This window comes from Salmo trutta, chromosome 34, assembly GCF_901001165.1.
Source record: "Salmo trutta chromosome 34, fSalTru1.1, whole genome shotgun sequence".
Classification (NCBI taxonomy): Eukaryota; Metazoa; Chordata; class Actinopteri; order Salmoniformes; family Salmonidae; genus Salmo; species Salmo trutta.
Genome location: NC_042990.1, coordinates 23,871,322 through 23,880,037, shown reverse-complemented (window position 1 = coordinate 23,880,037; position 8,716 = coordinate 23,871,322). Strand labels below are relative to the sequence as shown.

Here is an 8,716-nt window from a genome sequence, read left to right as displayed (position 1 = left end):
ATGTTGCATTTATTTAACTGCTGAAAAATGCTGTAATCAAGGTCATTTCATGAATAGGTAACGTCAGAGGTCAGCAGATGTGAGAAGTCAGAGCTCAGGGATGATAGATGAGTTTCCACGAGTAATTACCACTTCATATGGATTGGGGATTTTTCCCTGTCGTATGTGGTAAAAACCACCTTCCCACTTGGTTATGGACGAAAGGTTGCTGGTTTGAATCCGGAGCAGACAAGGTCAAAACCTGTCGCTGTGCCCTTGAGAAAGGCACATGACCCCAATTGGTCCTGGGGCGTTGGACAACGGTGACCCTGGCCTTGATCCCACTCCTTGCAGGTGTCTCAGGGAGTTGGAATATGCAAAAAACACATCTCCATTACACACTTCTACAAGTGTGTAACAGGACAAATGTAAGCACCTCCCCAAATTAGCTGTGGTATATTTAAGCGATAAGGCACGAGGGGGTGTGGTATATGGCCAATATACCATGGCTAAGGGATGTTCTTATGCACAACGCCACACAGAGTGTCTGGTTACAGCCCTTAGCTGTGGTATATTGGCCATATATCACAAACCCCCGAGGTGCCTTATTGCAATTATAACCTGGTTACCAACGTAATTAGAGCAGTAAAAATAAATGTTTTGTCATACCCGTGGAATACGTCTGATATACCACGGCTGTCAGCCAATCAGCATTCAGGGCTGGAACCACACAGTTTATAATGGCCAATATAACCCCTCGACTTAATGCGTAATTATAGAACTGACTCCAGTCAGTGTCCAACTCCCTCTCTCCATCGTTCTCTGACTCCTCTCGCCCACGTCTGCATTGCGTAACCCAGACAACAGTTTCTCATAACAAAAAAGAACTACACTTCCCAGACTTTTTATCCATAGAACTGAGGACAGCTACGGGTCCCTGGATGGGACTGACAGACAGGCACATCTGGCGAGAAACGAGAGAGGCGAGATTGCACTGTGTGTGAGAGAGAGACAGAGAGAGAAAGGGGGATATCGCGGAGAGATAAAAACGGAAGAAAGATTTGGTTCTTTCCTTCCTTTTCTCCTAGGAACGTCTGTCCCACGCCTGTCTGCCACGGGATCGTTACCGCGGGGTTTAAGGAGTGTTCGCGTTCTTGCGTGCAGAAGGGGATATACGCCCCCCGGTCAATTTCTCCTTCGCTTCTTTATATTTTACCTTCCTCCGTTTCCAGGGTTCTGCTGTTGATGTAGACCAGCTTGTTTTTAGAGAAACGGTTTTCTGTGGTGGAGCCCTGCACGCATACAGACAGATGCGCGCGAAGCACGGAGAGGAGACGTTAACCGTAGGAATGAACGGAAAATGCTGTGCGCCAGCAGTGGCAGCTGTGATATTACCGAGAACTCAGTGATCCGCACGACGAGAGAAGAGAAGCCCCGCTGCAGCAACGAGCCTCTCCCGGTGAGTGCGCATACAGTGTCTATCTGTGTACACCACTCATATTTGCATACCGGACAGTTCTAGCGGCGCTGCCAGATGCGCGCGGCACCGCTGCATTTTTTTTTATTGAAGGAATTTGTATTAACCTCGTCAGTGCCGTTTTAAAGGGAATTCATGCACTGGGTCAGTCTGCCACTATGGCTGAGGTGGGCTCCTCTCATTAGTGATGGTGACACACACACACGAGTTAAGGCTATTGTTAAGTAAGCATCTCCATGCAGGGCTGATTGTGTGTATATGCTGGTTCGTTGTGAAAGCGAAGATTTTACCATACAAACACACATTCACACAGGACCGGATCCGTCACTGAGACTGTCTCTCAGGTAGGCTAGATTCACCGTCGGTCTCCACCTACATATACCATTCGGTACGTGCTGTGGCGCGAGCTCAGAGCGCGCTCCGACAGATGTTTCCTGTAATTAAAGCGCGAGAGACGTCATCCCGTTCCCCTGTAAAGCCGGGCTATAATCCCCCGGTAACAAATTGAGCTGTCCTGACGCGCTCATCCGGTATAGGCACGAACCACCCGGTGCGTTGAATGAGTGACGCCCACATCAGCCTCGAGACACAGAGCTCATGGTGGTGCAGAGCTCGTGGGGAGTGGGGGGGGGGGGGGGGGCTAGATGGTGAGAGCGCGCCTGGGGCCAGTGTCTGTGTTGTGACAGTGTCATTTTATTTCAGGCCTTTTTTGACATGCACATCCTTTCCATGTGACTTGTCTGTGGGATGCTGACAGATGCTGAGCAAGAGGTATTAAAGAGAGAGATGTCTGTGTGTGTGTGTGTGTGTGTGTGTGTGTGTGTGTGTGTGTGTGTGTGTGTGTGTGTGTGTGTGTGTGTGTGTGTGTGTGTGTGTCATTGCACAACATATAACAAACAGTATAGGCCTATTGTGTACCTGTGTGTGGTGGTGGTAGTCATAGAAACGGCCTTGCATCTCAGCTGATGTTATTTCTGTCCTTAACCCTATTAGCCAGGTCAGCAGTCAACACACACACATTCTTACATATCTATATAGAACATTTTACTTTGAATGTTTGTCTTGGACTGCTTCATGTATTTGTTTGGCTGGAGTGTGTGTATGAGTATATGATAGAGAGAGAGAGAGAGAGAGAGAGAGGGTGTGTGGTGCTGCAGATACACTCTGCTGATATGACAGCCACAGCTCAACCAATCATCTGTCTCTTTTCTCAGCCTATCAGCAGGCCCTGCCAGGCTTCCTAGTTTCAGAAGTAGCTATGGAGATGGAACTGACAGCATGCACACTGACACACACAAACACACTTTCTAACTGAAGGTCATGACCCTCCCACTCAGAGTTGTAGTTCTGGTTTTACTCCAGCCGGTTCTGGTTCTAGTCCAGCTAGTTGTGGTTCTGGTTCTAGTCCAGCTAGTTCTGGTTCTGGTTCTAGTCCAGCTAGTTGTGGTTCTGGTTCTAGTCCAGCTAGTTCTGGCTCTGGTTCTAGTCAGCTAGTTGTAGTTGTGGTTGTGGTTCTAGTCCAGCTAGTTCTGGTTCTGGTTCTAGTCCAGCTAGTTCTGGTTCTGGTTCTAGTCCAGCTAGTTGTAGTTGTGGTTTTGGTTCTAGTCCAGCTAGTTGTGGTTCTGGTTCTAGTCCAGCTAGTTCTGGTTCTAGTCCAGCTAGTTGTGGTTCTGGTTCTAGTCCAGCTAGTTGTAGTTCTGGTTCTAGTCCAGCTAGTTGTGGTTGTGGTTCTAGTCTAGTTAGTTGTAGTTGTGTTTTTGGTTCTAGTCCAGCTAGTTGTAGTTGTGGTTCTGGTTTTAGTCCAGCTAGTTGTAGTTCTAGTCCAGCAAGTTGTAGTTGTGTTTCTGGTTCTAGTCCAGCTAATTGTAGTTGTGGTTCTGGTTCTAGTCCAGCTAGTTGTAGTTGTGGTTCTTGGTCTAGTCCAGCTAGTTGTGGTTCTGGTTCTAGTCCAGCTAGTTGTGGTTCTGGTTCTAGTCTAGCAAGTTGTGGTTCTGGTTCTAGTCCAGCTAGTTGTGGTTCTAGTTCTAGTCTAGCAAGTTGTGGTTCTGGTTCTAGTCTAGCTAGTTGTGGTTCTGGTTCTAGTACAGTTAGTTGTAATTGTGGTTCTGGTTCTAGTCCAGCTAGTTGTAGTTCTGGTTCTAGTCTAGCAAGTTGTGGTTCTGGTTCTAATCTAGAAAGTTGTGGTTCTGGTTCTAGTCCAGCTAGTTGTGGTTCTGGTTCTAGTCTAGAAAGTTGTGGTTCTGGTTCTAGTCTAGCAAGTTGTGGTTCTGGTTCTAGTCTAGCAAGTTGTGGTTCTGGTTCTAGTCCAGCTAGTTGTGGTTTTGGTTCTGGTTCTAGTCCAGCTAGTTGTGGTTCTGGTTCTAGTCCAGCTAGTTGTAATTGTGGTTCTGGTTCTAGTCCAGCTAGTTATGGTTCTGGTTCTAGTCCAGTTAGTTGTAATTGTGGCTCTGGTTCTAGTCCAGCTAGTTGTAGTTCTGGTTCTAGTCTAGCAAGTTGTGGTTCTGGTTCTAGTCCACCTAATGGTGGTTTTGGTTCTAGTCCAGCTAGTTGTGGTTCTAGTTCTAGTCTAGCAAGTTGTGGTTCTGGTTCTAGTCCAGCTAGTTGTAGTTCTGGTTCTTGTCTAGCAAGTTGTGGTTCTGGTTCTAGTCTAGCAAGTTGTGGTTCTGGTTCTAGTCCAGCTAGTTGTGGTTCTGGTTCTAGTCTAACTAGTTGTGGTTCTGGTCCAGCTAGTTGTGGTTCTGGTTCTAGTCTAGCTAGTTGTGGTTCTAGTCTAGCTAGTTGTAGTTCTGTGGTTCTCTAGTCTAGCTAGTTGTACTGTAGTTTGCATTATTTCCCCTGGTTCTGGTTCTAGTCTAGCTAGTGGTGGTTCTGGTTCTAGTCCAGCTAGTTGTAGTTGTGGTTCTGTTCTAGTCCAGCTTGTTGTAGTTGTGGTTGTGGTTCTATTCCAGCTAGTTGTGGTTCTGGTTCTAGTCTAGCTAGTTGTGGTTCTGGTTCTAGTACAGCTAGTTGTAGTTCTGGTTCTAGTCTAGCAAGTTGTGGTTCTGATTCTAATCTAGCAAGTTGTGGTTCTGGGTCTAGTCCAGCTAGTTGTGGTTTTGGTTCTGGTTCTAGTCCAGCTAGTTGTAGTTCTGGTTCTAGTCCAGCTAGTTGTAATTGTGGTTCTGGTTCTAGTCCAGCTAGTTGTGGTTTTGGTTCTGGTTCTAGTCCAGCTAGTTGTGGTTCTGGTTCTAGTCTAGCAAGTTGTGGTTCTGGTTCTAGTCCAGCTAGTTGTAGTTCTGGTTCTAGTCCAGCTAGTTGTAATTGTGGTTCTGGTTCTAGTCCAGCTAGTTGTGGTTCTGGTTCTAGTCCAGCTAGTTATGGTTCTGGTTCTAGTCCAGTTAGTTGTAATTGTGGTTCTGGTTCTAGTCCAGCTAGTTGTAGTTCTGGTTCTAGTCTAGCAAGTTGTGGTTCTGGTTCTAGTCCAGCTAGTTGTGGTTTTGGTTCTAGTCCAGCTAGTTGTAATTGTGGTTCTGGTTCTAGTCCAGCTAGTTTTGGTTCTGGTTCTAGTCCAGCTAGTTGTAATTGTGGTTCTGGTTCTAGTCCAGCTAGTTTTGGTTCTGGTTCTAGTCCAGCTAGTTGTGGTTCTGGTTCTAGCCTAGCTAGTTGTGGTTCTAGTCTAGCTAGTTGTGGTTCTAGTCTAGCTAGTTGTAATTCTGTGGTTCTCTAGTCTAGCTAGTTGTACTGTAGTTTGCATTATTTCCCCTGGTTCTGGTTCTAGTCTAGCTAGTTGTGGTTCTGGTTCTAGTCCAGCTAGTTGTAGTTGTGGTTCTGATTCTAGTCCAGCTTGTTGTAGTTGTGGTTCTTGTTCTAGTCCAGCTAGTTGTGGTTTTGGTTCTGGTTCTAGTCCAGCTAGTTGTGGTTCTGGTTCTAGTCTAGCTAGTTGTGATTCTGGTTCTAGTACAGCTAGTTGTAATTGTGGTTCTTGTTCTAGTCCAGCTAGTTGTGGTTTTGGTTCTGGTTCTAGTCCAGCTAGTTATGGTTCTGGTTCTAGTCCAGCTAGTTGTAGTTGTGGTTCCGGTTCTAGTCCAGCTTGTTGTAGTTGTGGTTCTGGTTCTTGTCCAGCTAGTTGTGGTTCTGGTTCTAGTCTAGCTAGTTGTGGTTCTGGTTCTAGTACAGCTAGTTGTAATTGTGGTTCTGGTTCTAGTCCAGCTAGTTGTGGTTCTGGTTCTAGGCTAGCAAGTTGTGGTTCTTGTTCTAGTCCAGCTAGTTGTGGTTTTGGGTCTGGTTCTAGTCCAGCTAGTTGTGGTTTTGGTTCTAGTCCAGCTAGTTGTAATTGTGGTTCTGGATCTAGTCCAGCTAGTTGTGGTTTTGGTTCTGGTTTTAGTCCAGCTTGTGTGGTTCTGGTTCTAGTCCAGCTAGTTGTAATTGTGGTACTGGTTCTAGTCCAGCTAGTTGTGGTTCTGGTTCTAGTCTAGCAAGTTGTGGTTCTGGTTCTAGTCTAGCAAGTTGTGGTTCTGGTTCTAGTCCAGCTAGTTGTGGTTTTGGTTCTGGTTCTAGTCCAGCTAGTTGTAATTGTGGTTTTGGTTCTAGTCCAGCTAGTTATGGTTCTGGTTCTAGTCCAGTTAGTTGTAATTGTGGCTCTGGTTCTAGTCCAGCTAGTTGTAGTTCTGGTTCTAGTCTAGCAAGTTGTGGTTCTGGTTCTAGTCCACCTAATGGTGGTTTTGGTTCTAGTCCAGCTAGTTGTGGTTCTAGTTCTAGTCTAGCAAGTTGTGGTTCTGGTTCTAGTCCAGCTAGTTGTAGTTCTGGTTCTTGTCTAGCAAGTTGTGGTTCTGGTTCTAGTCTAGCAAGTTGTGGTTCTGGTTCTAGTCCAGCTAGTTGTGGTTCTGGTTCTAGTCTAACTAGTTGTGGTTCTGGTCCAGCTAGTTGTGGTTCTGGTTCTAGTCTAGCTAGTTGTGGTTCTAGTCTAGCTAGTTGTAGTTCTGTGGTTCTCTAGTCTAGCTAGTTGTACTGTAGTTTGCATTATTTCCCCTGGTTCTGGTTCTAGTCTAGCTAGTGGTGGTTCTGGTTCTAGTCCAGCTAGTTGTAGTTGTGGTTCTGTTCTAGTACAGCTTGTTGTAGTTGTGGTTCTGGTTCTATTCCAGCTAGTTGTGGTTCTGGTTCTAGTCTAGCTAGTTGTGGTTCTGGTTCTAGTACAGCTAGTTGTAATTGTGGTTCTGGTTCTAGTCCAGCAAGTTGTAGTTCTGGTTCTAGTCTAGCAAGTTGTGGTTCTGGTTCTAATCTAGCAAGTTGTGGTTATGGGTCTAGTCCAGCTAGTTGTGGTTTTGGTTCTGGTTCTAGTCCAGCTAGTTGTGGTTCTGGTTCTAGTCCAGCTAGTTGTAATTGTGGTTCTGGTTCTAGTCCAGCTAGTTGTGGTTTTGGTTCTGGTTCTTGTCCAGCTAGTTGTGGTTCTGGTTCTAGTCTAGCAAGTTGTGGTTCTGGTTCTAGTCCAGCTAGTTGTAGTTCTGGTTCTAGTCCAGCTAGTTGTAATTGTGGTTCTGGTTCTAGTCCAGCTAGTTGTGGTTCTGGTTCTAGTCCAGCTAGTTATGGTTCTGGTTCTAGTCCAGTTAGTTGTAATTGTGGTTCTGGTTCTAGTCCAGCTAGTTGTAGTTCTGGTTCTAGTCTAGCAAGTTGTGGTTCTGGTTCTAGTCCAGCTAGTTGTGGTTTTGGTTCTAGTCCAGCTAGTTGTGGTTCTAGTTCTAGTCTAGCAAGTTGTGGTTCTGGTTCTAGTCTAGCTAGTTGTGGTTCTGGTTCTAGTACAGTTAGTTGTAATTGTGGTTCTGGTTCTAGTCCAGCTAGTTGTGGTTTTGGTTCTGGTTCTAGTCCAGCTAGTTGTGGTTCTGGTTCTAGTCTAGCAAGTGGTGGTTCTGGTTCTAGTCCAGCTAGTTGTAGTTCTGGTTCTAGTCCAGCTAGTTGTAATTGTGGTTCTGGTTCTAGTCCAGCTAGTTGTGGTTCTGGTTCTAGTCCAGCTAGTTATGGTTCTGGTTCTAGTCCAGTTAGTTGTAATTGTGGTTCTGGTTCTAGTCCAGCTAGTTGTAGTTCTGGTTCTAGTCTAGCAAGTTGTGGTTCTGGTTCTAGTCCAGCTAGTTGTGGTTTTGGTTCTAGTCCAGCTAGTTGTGGTTCTAGTTCTAGTCTAGCAAGTTGTGGTTCTGGTTCTAGTCCAGCTAGTTGTGGTTCTGGTTCTTGTCTAGCAAGTTGTGGTTCTGGTTCTAGTCTAGAAAGTTGTGGTTCTGGTTCTAGTCCAGCTAGTTGTGGTTCTGGTTCTAGTCTTGCTAGTTGTGGTTCTAGTCTAGTTAGTTGGTGTTCTGTGGTTCTCTAGTCTAGCTAGTTGTACTGTAGTTTGCATTATTTCCCCTGAGGCAGGTTGAGTATACTAAGTTTTGGCTAAGTTCCAGACCATTGAGAAGTCCTAGGGCACATTTATGTTGCAGTATACTTTCATAACTCACCAATCAGACTATTAACATCCTTCTCTTAGATGTCTGTCTGTCTGTCTGTCTGTCTGTCTGTCTGTCTGTCTGTCTGTCTGTCTGTCTGTCTGTCTGTCTGTCTGTCTGTCTGTCTGTGTTTGGTCTATATAATATCAACTCCCACACAATGCATTCACATAGCTCTCTCTTTCTCTCTACTAATTACATTTCTCGGGCCACTCCTGGCTCTCTCCCTCTCATCCCCCCTCTCACACAGCTGGTTTGATGCTATATGACCCCTAACCTCTGATTGGAGATGGGGGGGGGATGTGTGTGTCTTTGTGTGTGTGTCTGAGTGAGAGGGAGGGAGAGAGGGAAAGAGGGAGAGAGAGGAGAGACCCGGCAGAGAAAAAGAGGGATAGAAACTGTGTGTCTACCTCACTAACAAGCTGGACAGAATCAGTTCAATTATTAAAGACGAGAAACACTTTCACCCATACCTTCACACACACACCTTCACTCTCTCTCATACACACAGACCTCTGCTCTCTCTATATCTTTCTCTCTCTTTTGACACACACACACATGCACACGTACAGAGTCTCATTTGTGTATTGATTACACACACTGGAACACAGAAAAAAGATGACATTTATGTGTAGATGTGTGTTCACAAAAAGATGACATTTATGTGTAGATGTGTGTTCACAAAAAGATGACATTTATGTGTAGATGTGTGTACACAAAAAGATGACATTATGTGTAGATGTGTGTTCACAAAAAGATGAAGCAGATGATCAGAAAGGTGACAGATTTGAAAATGTTTAAAATACAT

At 45.4% G+C, this 8,716-nt stretch overlaps 1 long non-coding RNA gene across 1 annotated transcript in view; it reads left to right on the top strand.

Moving 5' to 3' along the window:
* Nucleotides 1-1,113: 1,113 nt before the first annotated feature.
* The window catches only part of LOC115173851 (uncharacterized), a 31,303-nt gene continuing 23,700 nt past the window's right edge, over nt 1,114-8,716 (top strand). The window contains exon 1 of the long non-coding RNA XR_003871680.1: nt 1,114-1,438. This is a non-coding gene — a long non-coding RNA (uncharacterized LOC115173851). The remainder of the gene's footprint in view (nt 1,439-8,716) is intronic.